Source organism: Triticum aestivum, chromosome 7B (genome assembly GCF_018294505.1).
Source record: "Triticum aestivum cultivar Chinese Spring chromosome 7B, IWGSC CS RefSeq v2.1, whole genome shotgun sequence".
Lineage (NCBI taxonomy): Eukaryota > Viridiplantae > Streptophyta > Magnoliopsida > Poales > Poaceae > Triticum > Triticum aestivum.
The window spans coordinates 574921507-574931603 of NC_057813.1; the positions used below are offsets into that span (position 1 = coordinate 574921507).

General features: G+C 44.3%; 1 long non-coding RNA gene across 1 annotated transcript; it reads right to left on the bottom strand.

Annotated features, from left to right (window-relative positions):
• Nucleotides 1-6850: 6850 nt before the first annotated feature.
• On the bottom strand, nt 6851-9447 carry LOC123157854 (uncharacterized). Its single transcript, XR_006479097.1, has 3 exons — nt 8919-9447; nt 8210-8580; nt 6851-7003 (listed from the first exon to the last, which is right to left on the bottom strand). It is a non-coding gene; the product is annotated as an uncharacterized lncRNA (long non-coding RNA).
• Between the last annotated feature and the right edge of the window lie 650 nt (nt 9448-10097).

A 10097-nucleotide genomic window follows, 5' to 3' on the forward strand; every position in this document is an offset into this window, starting at 1 on the left:
ACTCACCCACACCCCCTGTTATTCTGCGGCGATGGCAGCCTCACACCGCAGCCGAACCAGTGAACCATCGTACTTCCCTTCGCATGGGCATCCACTACTGCGTCTTCCCCGGCTCCGCGTTGTCCCCTTCCTAGACCTCGTCGTCATCCACCGCTGTGGTGCTCTCGGTGCGGCATGGTCAATGTGGTCAACGACTGACTTCCATCGGAAGAGTACTATACGTGGAGAGGCTGACAGCTGGGTCCACGGCAGCCGCAAGTAAGTGACTCCTTATTACGCGCAAAATAATTATTCCTTCACCTGACAGCAGGGACCCACCGGACGGGCCATCATATTTCACGAAAAAAATCGTTTCCCCCCTGACTGCTGGGACCCACCAGCTACACCTTCGCACGCAAGGAAGTGCGTCTGGGCAAAAAAACGATTCGTCCCCCTGACTTCTGGGACCCACCAGCTACATCTCCGCACGCAAGGTCATTCTGGTCGAGACCCACCTGGTCGAAGTGTACTTAGCGTTGTCATTCTGGTCGAGAACATGTACGTATATACTTGTCGATGTAGAGGCGCGCACGTGTGGTAGTAGAGGCGCGCACGTAGCATGTACACATACATACAACGACCATGGTGCAAGAAAAAAAATACGGCCACGTACGTACATACAGGCGGGGTGTCGAACGCCTACTCCCGCATACGTATGGCCAGGGCTCATGCACATGGCTGGGTCGGAATGGAGAAACTGCGTCGTCGGCGTGTTCATGGGGAGGCAACGGAATACGTCGTGTTCATCGGGAGGCAACCGAATGCGTCGTGTTCATCGGGAGGCAACAAAACGCGTGGGAGCCAACCGGCTTGGACGGAACAGGCGATGGAAACGAGGCCTGGCGTACCGCACAATGGAGGAAACGGCCTTGTGTTCGACCGGCCACGTTCGAAACGGGATCCTGTTCATCGGTAGGGGTCTGGCGTACCGCAAAACGGAGGAAACGGACCTCCTACGGTCGAAACGGGGTCCTGTTGATCGGGAGGGGTGTGGCGTACTGCAAAATAAACGAAACGGACTTGTGTTGGAGCGCTACGGTCGAAACGGGGGTCCTGTTCATCGGGAGGGGTGTGGCGTACCGCAAAACGGGACTCCACTAGACACTGTTCATCTCCACCGTCGACCTCCTACAGACTTCATGGGCTACTGTTCATCCACCGTCGACCTCCTCCAACCTCCACGGGCTCCTGTTCATCCAGCCTCCACCGCGCGCTACTCCATCGGCTACTGTTCAACCACCCCTCTCCACGGGCTCCTGTTCAACCACCCCTCCACGGGCTACTGTTCATCCATCCCTCCACCATCTACTATTTATCCAGCCCTCCACGGGGTCGTCCTGTTCATCCAGCCCTCCACGGGGTCCTGTTCATCCAGCCCCAACCAGCTCGATCAATCGGGGTCCTGTTCATCCAGAGGCAACGCCACGGGGTGTTGTTCATCCACCCCCACCGCTCACTGTTCATCCAACCCCCCCCCCCCCCCCCGCGCGTGCAACGCTCACTGTTCATCCAGAGGTAGCATCGATCGGCTTCAGTAGTAGCAGTAGTGAAGGAATTGCTCGATCGTGTTCAGTTAACAGCCATCGACCGATCGCTCGGGTTCAGTAACACGTAGCCTGCAGTGCAATCGCTCGGGTTCAGTTAGAGCCCAACGCCTTGCTTGGGTTCAGTTAGAGCCAATGCCTCGCACACACGCGCGTACGTGTACGAGAGAAACGCGCATTGCTCGGCCCCCGACCACCAACCATAACCGGGAACTCCCCGAAATTTTCCTCGCCCTTGCTTCTACCACGGTTTTTTTTCATCATGGACGGCCCAAAGAATGTCATGCATCTGCGTCTCCTTTTGACTTTCACATTGCGTCCTTGCATCGACAATGACCCGGCGGAGATCATCATCATCGGGCACATCGTCTGGTTCCTCTTGATCTTTAGCAGCTTCTCCCGTTGCAGCATCATCGAGCACATCATCTGGTTCCTCTTGATCTTCAGCAGCTCCCCCCGTTGCAGCATCACCGTATTCAGGGGGCACAGAGTTGTCATCGTCCTCTTCTTCTTCACCGTCTTCCATCATAACCCATATTTCTCCATGCCTCGTCCAAACATTATAGTGTGGCATGAAACCCTTGTAAAGAAGGTGGGTGTGAAGGATTTTCCGGTCAGAGTAAGACTTCATATTCCCACATATAGGGCATGGACAACATATAAAACCATTCTGCTTGTTTGCCTCAGCCACTTCGAGAAAATTATGCACGCCCTTAATGTACTCGGAGGTGTGTCTGTCACCATACATCCATTGCCGGTTCATCTATGTGCATTATATATAATTATGTGTGTCAAAATTAAGAAAATCAGACAAGTATCTATCTAAAGTAAGAAAATCAGAAAGAAGATACGAACAAGAGGCTCACCATGGTGGTGCCGGCAACGAGATCGGCGCGGGCAATCAACGGCGGTGAAAACGGGGACGGGGCGTGACGGACCGCTAAATCTAGACAAATCTCAGGAAAAATGGAGCTCCGAGGTCGAGCTTTGAGAGGAGAAAGCTTAACTAGTGTGGCTCGGGCATTTCATCGAACACCTCATGTGCATAGGAGGTGAGCTAGAGCACCCAAATGCCCTCCCCTCGCTGGCCAGAAAAAATAGAGCACTGTGGAGTGCTCTGCTGCAACGATGGATATATATAGGCAAATTATTTGTCTCGGTTCGTGGCATGAACCGGGACTAAAGGACACCTTCTATACCGGTTCAAGGTACGAACCGGTACCAATGGTTGTGGGCCATAAGCGCGGCCCATTGGTCCCGGTTCGTGCCACGAACCGGGACAAATGGATCCAGACGAACCGGGACCAATACCCACGAGGCCCCGGCCGCCCCCCTGGGCTCATGAACCGAGTTTAATGTCCCCCATGGGTCCCAGTTCGTGAAGAACCAGGACTAATGGGATGGCCAGACCCGAACCAAAGCCCTGTTTTCTACTAGTGACTCGATGGAAGAGGCAACCGGCTGCATGCTAATTAAGAGTGACTTAGATTATATGTATAAATCTCTGGCAACTAGCACTAGAAAACAACAAATATATGATTGTCAAATAGTGACAGTATTGATACAAATGTATTCAAAAGAGGTTTCTTATAGTTGCAATAATTTTGTATGTTTCCCACACAAAAGAAATTGTAAACCGAAACACCTAGTCGTCTACATGCATGCCACTATGCAAGTCTCGTTTCAATTTCGTCATTCATCACGTGTAGTAACATATATATATATATATATATATACTCATCCACTTGATCGAAGCTGCAGCCAGCTGCATGCTAATCTCTACTCCTAATGAAGCAATTGGTGAATAGTCCGCCGGTTATTTTTCGCTGGTTTTTTTCCGTTTCACCACTTTCGTTGGTTTTATTTCGCTGGTTTTATTTTGTCTCCCTCCCACCTGCCTTTTCGCTTCACCACCAACATAAACCCATCTGATTAGTTACCATATAAAAAATAAATCACAATCAATCAAGTATTGATGGACCACCCACATAAACCCATCAGATTAGTTACCATATAAAAAATGAATCACAATCAATCAAGTATTGATGGGATATTTCCTTATATTGATGTGATTTTCCCTTTCTTATCATCAATCATCTCAACTGCCTAAAAATGCGTAGCTTTCCTTTTCCTGCCAACCGACCGTGTCCCGTCTCCCTACGTCCGCCCTCGTTGCTCTGCCTCCCGCACGAAAAAAACCTCTCGTTTGACCTCCCCCAAACCCGGCACGATGGAAAAACCCAGCCGCCTGCTTCCCCTCCTCTCGACCGCCCCATACATCCAGATCGCAGCCCAATCCCCATCCTCCTCTCATGTCACAACGGCCGATGGACTGCCGTCACCACCCTCTTACTCTCTCGCCGCCGTCGTCCTCCCGCTCGCTCGCCACCGTCGTCGACACCAATCCCGGCGAAGGCGTCGTTGCTGCTATGTCACCTCCTTTCCCCATCCAAGCCTGACCATGGCAACAGCGCCTTCTCATGTGTCCCGCGGTGAGGTTTGGGGAGGCGCGACCACAATCCAGTAGGGATCTCACCGCGGACCCGTCCGCTGGGATGGGTGTTGCCTCCGTTGCGAATGGGATCGAAGGGAGGGACTACTTCGTCGTCAAGGTCGGCGAGGCAGCGGCCGATTGGGAGCCCGGTTGTGAACATGGGAGTTCGTTCCCATGGAGGCGGCGGCCGTGGAGATTGGATGTGAAGCAACCCCACTTGCCGGTGGTGGAGGCTTGCCGTCCATGTGCTCCATTCTTCTCCTGGTACCCCCATTCCTTGCCTCCCATTACAAAAGCAAGCATGAATGAGAGCAGGGGCTGATTTTCATCAATTCATTTCTCATATTTTTAGTTGCTTTTTTCAGATTATACAAGATGCTCCCGATCTATTTTGTCAAATTACTTGCATCGTCTTATGGAATTGACAGCCATCATATTTTTCACCTCATGTTATTTCTTAATCCTTGTCCCACTAGGCATCCACTACATGTTTGGTAATGACGTGATGTTGAGGCGGCTAGGAGAAGCTCAGCAGCCAGATCAAGAGCTATCGAGATGGATCAGGGAGCCAAGCAGTAGTTCTTCTGTTAAATTTTGGTTATTATCTTTTCTATTGTTACGATTGTGGGATGGTTGATTTTGACTCGGTGTAACATTTACATTTGTTTCCCCAGCTTGTTGGCATAGATGCGTGGCACTCCGGCAACTAATCAAGAGTGAGGGCAGTGCACACCAGAGCTACGCTGAATGTAGCGAGCCAACCACGAATTGGGTATGTTCACACGAGGGATGGGAGAGGAGAGGAACATTAAAAAATTCATGATTTGGATGAAAATTTCAGTTCGTAGTTTCTTCGTACGTGGAAACACACTAGCGATACTCATGGGCTTAGGATGAAAGTAGCGCCAGCAGAATCAGTAGGTTGGATGAGAAGGCGGTTGTTGCCCTTGTCCCTTGGTGCTAGCCTACCGTGGCGGCCTCACTAACTTGCTCATTGCGAATACGAGTTCGTGGGGTCGCGAGTTGCTGCAGATTTGTTTTTATCACTTTTTACAATATTTATTGATGTATCCCTAACTCATCGAGTCATTTTTAGCTTTGATTTCCCATATACGCAAGCCTAAATATCCCATGGTCAGAATATTTGCATGGTTAGTGGACATTGTCCCTTCCTTTCGTATTCAGTGATGGATGAAAAGTCAGAAATGGCAATTCTGCTTTATTATTCAATTCGAACTAATGTTTAGTATTTTATATTACCGATAGAAATAATTTTATCCGCTTGATTTAGGAAGTGCACATAGGTAGGTCAACATATTTTGTAGCTCTTTCAGATGTAAAAGCATATGTTGCAGAAGACGCCATTATCTTCGAAGCATACTCACATTTCATTAACAAATAGGGGGAGGTTCAGACTTCAGAGCAATGATAACAAGGTTTATTCCTCACTCTTTTGTTGGAATTTTAGTTCCAAGTTAACATGATTTCGTATCCGCTTCATAAGTCATGCATTTGCTTAATTAGGTGATAAGTAGAGCAAAAAAAATTGATCATGTTATTGTGGGGTTTGTTTAAACTCCAGCATAAGGAATTCTGGTTTAAGAAAAAAGACTTTTGGCTTCTTTAATTACAAATTGATTGCAACATCGTGTTAGTATGTGATTTCTCACATCTGGTTATAATATTTGTGAAGACGTGCATTGCACGTGCACTTGGAAGCGGGCCCGTGGTCCACGCCGGACGGCGCCGACGCCGACCCGGGCCACCTCCTTCGCGTATTCTTGGAGCTGTGGCTAAACGATTTACATGAAATTAATTCCCTCAGTTCTTGTGGCAAATATAATACACATAATCCATATTGTTATGCACTAGCGTGTGTGTGTGAAATAGATGAATTATGGTCCCGTACCCAATAAGATAGATATGTGTGTGTGTTAGAGAGAGGGAGAGGGGAAGAGAGAGTGAGGAAGAGGGAGGGAGGGAGTGTGTGTGTGAGGATTTGATGGTAAAAAAGGTCGCCAATGTCGTAATATTGAACTCTTAAAGTTAATGTGGCCCCGTTGCAACGCACAGACGTTCTTCTAGTATAATTAATACTAGATCAAGATCGCGCCCTGGCGCGAGGGTACGGGTCTAAGCGTTTTGCCGAAGCACGTAATACTATGTCAGTAGGAAACCAGGTATAGCATTTGCACTTATATAGAATCAAGCTCAGTGCGTTCATACGACCACGCAAGCGCGCCTTGGCGCGTGTTGCCCATCCAAGCGTCGTGACCCAGCCGCACCCACTTAGTCTCGTTTTAGCAAACTCGGTAATAAAAAATTAACCTAAGATGGAAATATAGATTGGGCAAAGAGATACAAAAGCGTAATTATGAAAAATACAGCATTACTCAAAGATTAAAGAGATAGTAGATATACTTATCAAAATTCCAACTTGATTCGGTCATATCCAGGCCGGTAAACCAATATATATATGTTACACAGGATGCCAAGGTCCAAACCATGAAAGTTCATTACATGTCATTGATGCATTTCCTATAATATGTACCATGATACACCAAAAGCTTCAAAGTTTAGTACAACATCATAATAATAAGTTCTTCCACATCCTTCCAAGATATACGTCAAATATACAATGGGAAATTAATTCAAATAGTCAAAAGATGCCTTGACACTGACATATAATCAAGGAATTGTACAAAATAATTCACACTTAAATAATTCGAATCAACAAAACAAGAGATTCAAGAAAGATCAACATAGAATATACATATTGTCCAGATCGACAGATATACTGAATTTTCTCTTCTCTAATATGAGATCTTCTATGTACCATAATCTCCAACAGAAATCTGGACATAAATAAACGCCTCTTGTCTCAGTAAATAGATTGAATAGCACACACATACTTGCAACTCGTGATCTGCATGACAGCACAAAAAACACAAACAAATGAAAGCAATGAGACCATGAATCATGGGCAAGCTACTACAAGCAACCACAACATCAAATTCAGGCCATGTAGGTTGTTGTAACACACAATGCTAATAGCTAGGGGAGTGACATTTATAGATGATACCGACATCGAAGGTAAACAGAGCAACCAACTGTTAATTCTGTTGTTTCCCAAAAACCTAAGAAAGTTGTATCTACACAGATTGATTAGAAACCAAGAGAGGAACTTTAAATAGCAGATGTGAGAGAATGAAGCAAATGCCATACTTGAAGATCTTTGCAGAAAAATATTGTCCAATTTGGGAACTACACATGTAGCATTGAGAAGGCGTCCATAACTACATCATCATTTATCTAAAATAAGGCGACATGCTTTGTTCAACACACATAGTTTAGTAGTAAGTACAAAAAAAGAGAAAAGCATATGTGTATTTTAGAGCCGGAAGGAATGTAAGAAGCATAAGTACTATTTGCAGATTATTATTCAAAAGCTAGAAAATAATCTCAAGAGCTAAACAGAGTTGGTCTAACTTAATATCTAGGATTAGAACCCCGGGCTTATGACAGCGGCGGAATCAGTCATTCTGATGGCACAATTGGGCTGAATCGATGCACGACAACATGTAAAAAATTGCAAAGACTTTAGTTATTCTCTGCTAGCTATTACATGTTCATTAGAGCTTTTAGATATATCAGCTGAAAGTGGAAGATGATGTAAAAAGATGGGACTGAATCAACACAAGAAAACATGTAAAAAGTTCAGTGTTGGTCAATCGAATCACGTAGTACATTATGCTTCCACTTTCAGGTTTACATAACTTGAAAGATAACCTCAACTTAACATCTAGAACATGACTTGTATGATTAGTAAAGATTCTCATTGGAAAACACATGTCTTGGAAAGGTAACGTCAACTTAATATCAAGAACACGACTTGTAGGATTAGTAAGGAATCGCATTGGAAATCTCAGCAGACTAATAGGATACTTATATTTTCCCACCAATAAAAGAAGTTCCTCTAGATAAATAATTCATACAACAGTGGCAAATAATGTAGTGACAGTTTAGTGGCATTTGAAGACAAATTGCAATAACAGTAGTTTGATATCTTAAATGGTAGGGCCGTAATAAAATAAGCTGATTTTTATGATCAAGTGTATGATGAGAGGAATACATAATGGCATGGATGGCTTTGGTACTCAGATGCGGTGCTGCTTATCCCTTTTGTTGTAGACACTTAAGACGGAAACCATCTGCAAGAGAATAATAATAATAATAATTAGAGTGCAATACCAAAGGGCATGGGCATTGTTGCAGATTGGCAATCAAAATCTCAAGCACTAAAATAAGTCGGTGTCTCTTTGATTTAGCTGTACTTGAAGGAAACTGACCTCCCAAGGAGCAAATTATCAGTGCAATACCAAAGGGCATGGGCATTGTTGCAGATTGGCAATCAAAATCTCAAGCACTAAAATAAGTCGGTGTCTCTTTGATTTAGCTGCACTTGAAGGAAACTGGCCTCCCAAGGAGCAAATTATCAAAAACCTGCATGTCCATAGTATATCTATCAGTGACAGAAACTCATATATTCAGACCTCTTAAAGACGCAACCAAGTACACATACTTGATCTAAAACATTCACAGTTTGTAGTTTCAATGGCAGCAACTCATATATTCAGTTCACACTTTAGTCATTCAGCAAAAAAATCATTCCAGTGTCCCAGGAACACACTGAATCTTGTCGTACAGATCATTAGATGCAAATGCCATGAAGATGATCAAAAGGCACATCAGAAGCTCAGGCTAGAGCTCAATTTCTTTAGGCAGTGTTCTCCTCCGTCTGTGCTGCGGTTGTTGGTTGGGGGAGAGAGGGAGAGGTGAACCTGTAGGTGTGGAGATGAAGCCGGAATTGCAGGCACCACAGCTCTGACCATCTCCAGGGCATCCGGCACACCTAGCAGCGGCCGATGCGTCTGAAGTTCATAGCAAGTAGGGATCTTCCCATGCAGAGTATATGTCCTGGAAAGAAGAGAAAAGAAGGTGCAGCACCACAATACATAATTTGTTAGATTAAAGAGTACTACAATATCACAATAATTTGAAGGAGCAATTGTATGCCTAATCATGATCTAAACAGATGTGACTTTGGTACATGTATTTCTTTGATCATGATGGTCCAGTTTGATTATAACGACGGTCCAGTTTGATTATAATCAAATAAATCAACCAGCTATGCAAGCATGATAGTTATTAACAGAGAGACACATCATGCGAGTTCAAAATTTCATGATAGGTGTTTACTATATTTTCTAAGATTGCATGCATCTTATTAGAACCAAGAAATACATGTATACGCCAGCAGCTAGTGCTCCCAGGAACTGAATATGCTTATGCAGCGCCATGAATATCTAAATATACATTATATCAAATATATATATGATGTATTTACTTTGTTTTTTTCAGCTGTCTTGGTCAAAAGTTCTAAATCTGACTTATATTCTACAAAAACATTTACCTGGCATGATCCATTGTCTTGCTGCAAATATAAATATATATTTTTAATCAATCATTTGTACATCTCTAAACTCTACGATCTAGCCACGATTACTATGCAATTATGAAGTTTTCAACTTTCTCTTCTCTTCATTTATAATTAGAACATGACACACTACTTTGATATATCCTCTTCTTGACACAGAGAACCTAAAAACATATGATTGAATAATACAGAACAAAGAAAATTGTTGATGGGATTGAGCCATCCTACTGCTGGCTGTTGCAACACATGGCTACAATTCGTATAATTTCAGTGTAAGTAGCAAGCAGCCAAGCACATAGGTATAGAGTCTTGGTATTGCATAACAACAGAGTATGATTAATTTCCAGTCTCACCTACAAATCTAGCTTGTGTAGGATACAGTAATTCTGATATCCAAAGACCAAAAAGTAGTGCCTGAATAATACTACGAAAAACATGGCCTGAATAAAAAATTACTCATAAGACTGCATGCATAGCAGATTGTTGACAGGAAATAAATTGTACTAAAAGGATGAACAAATCT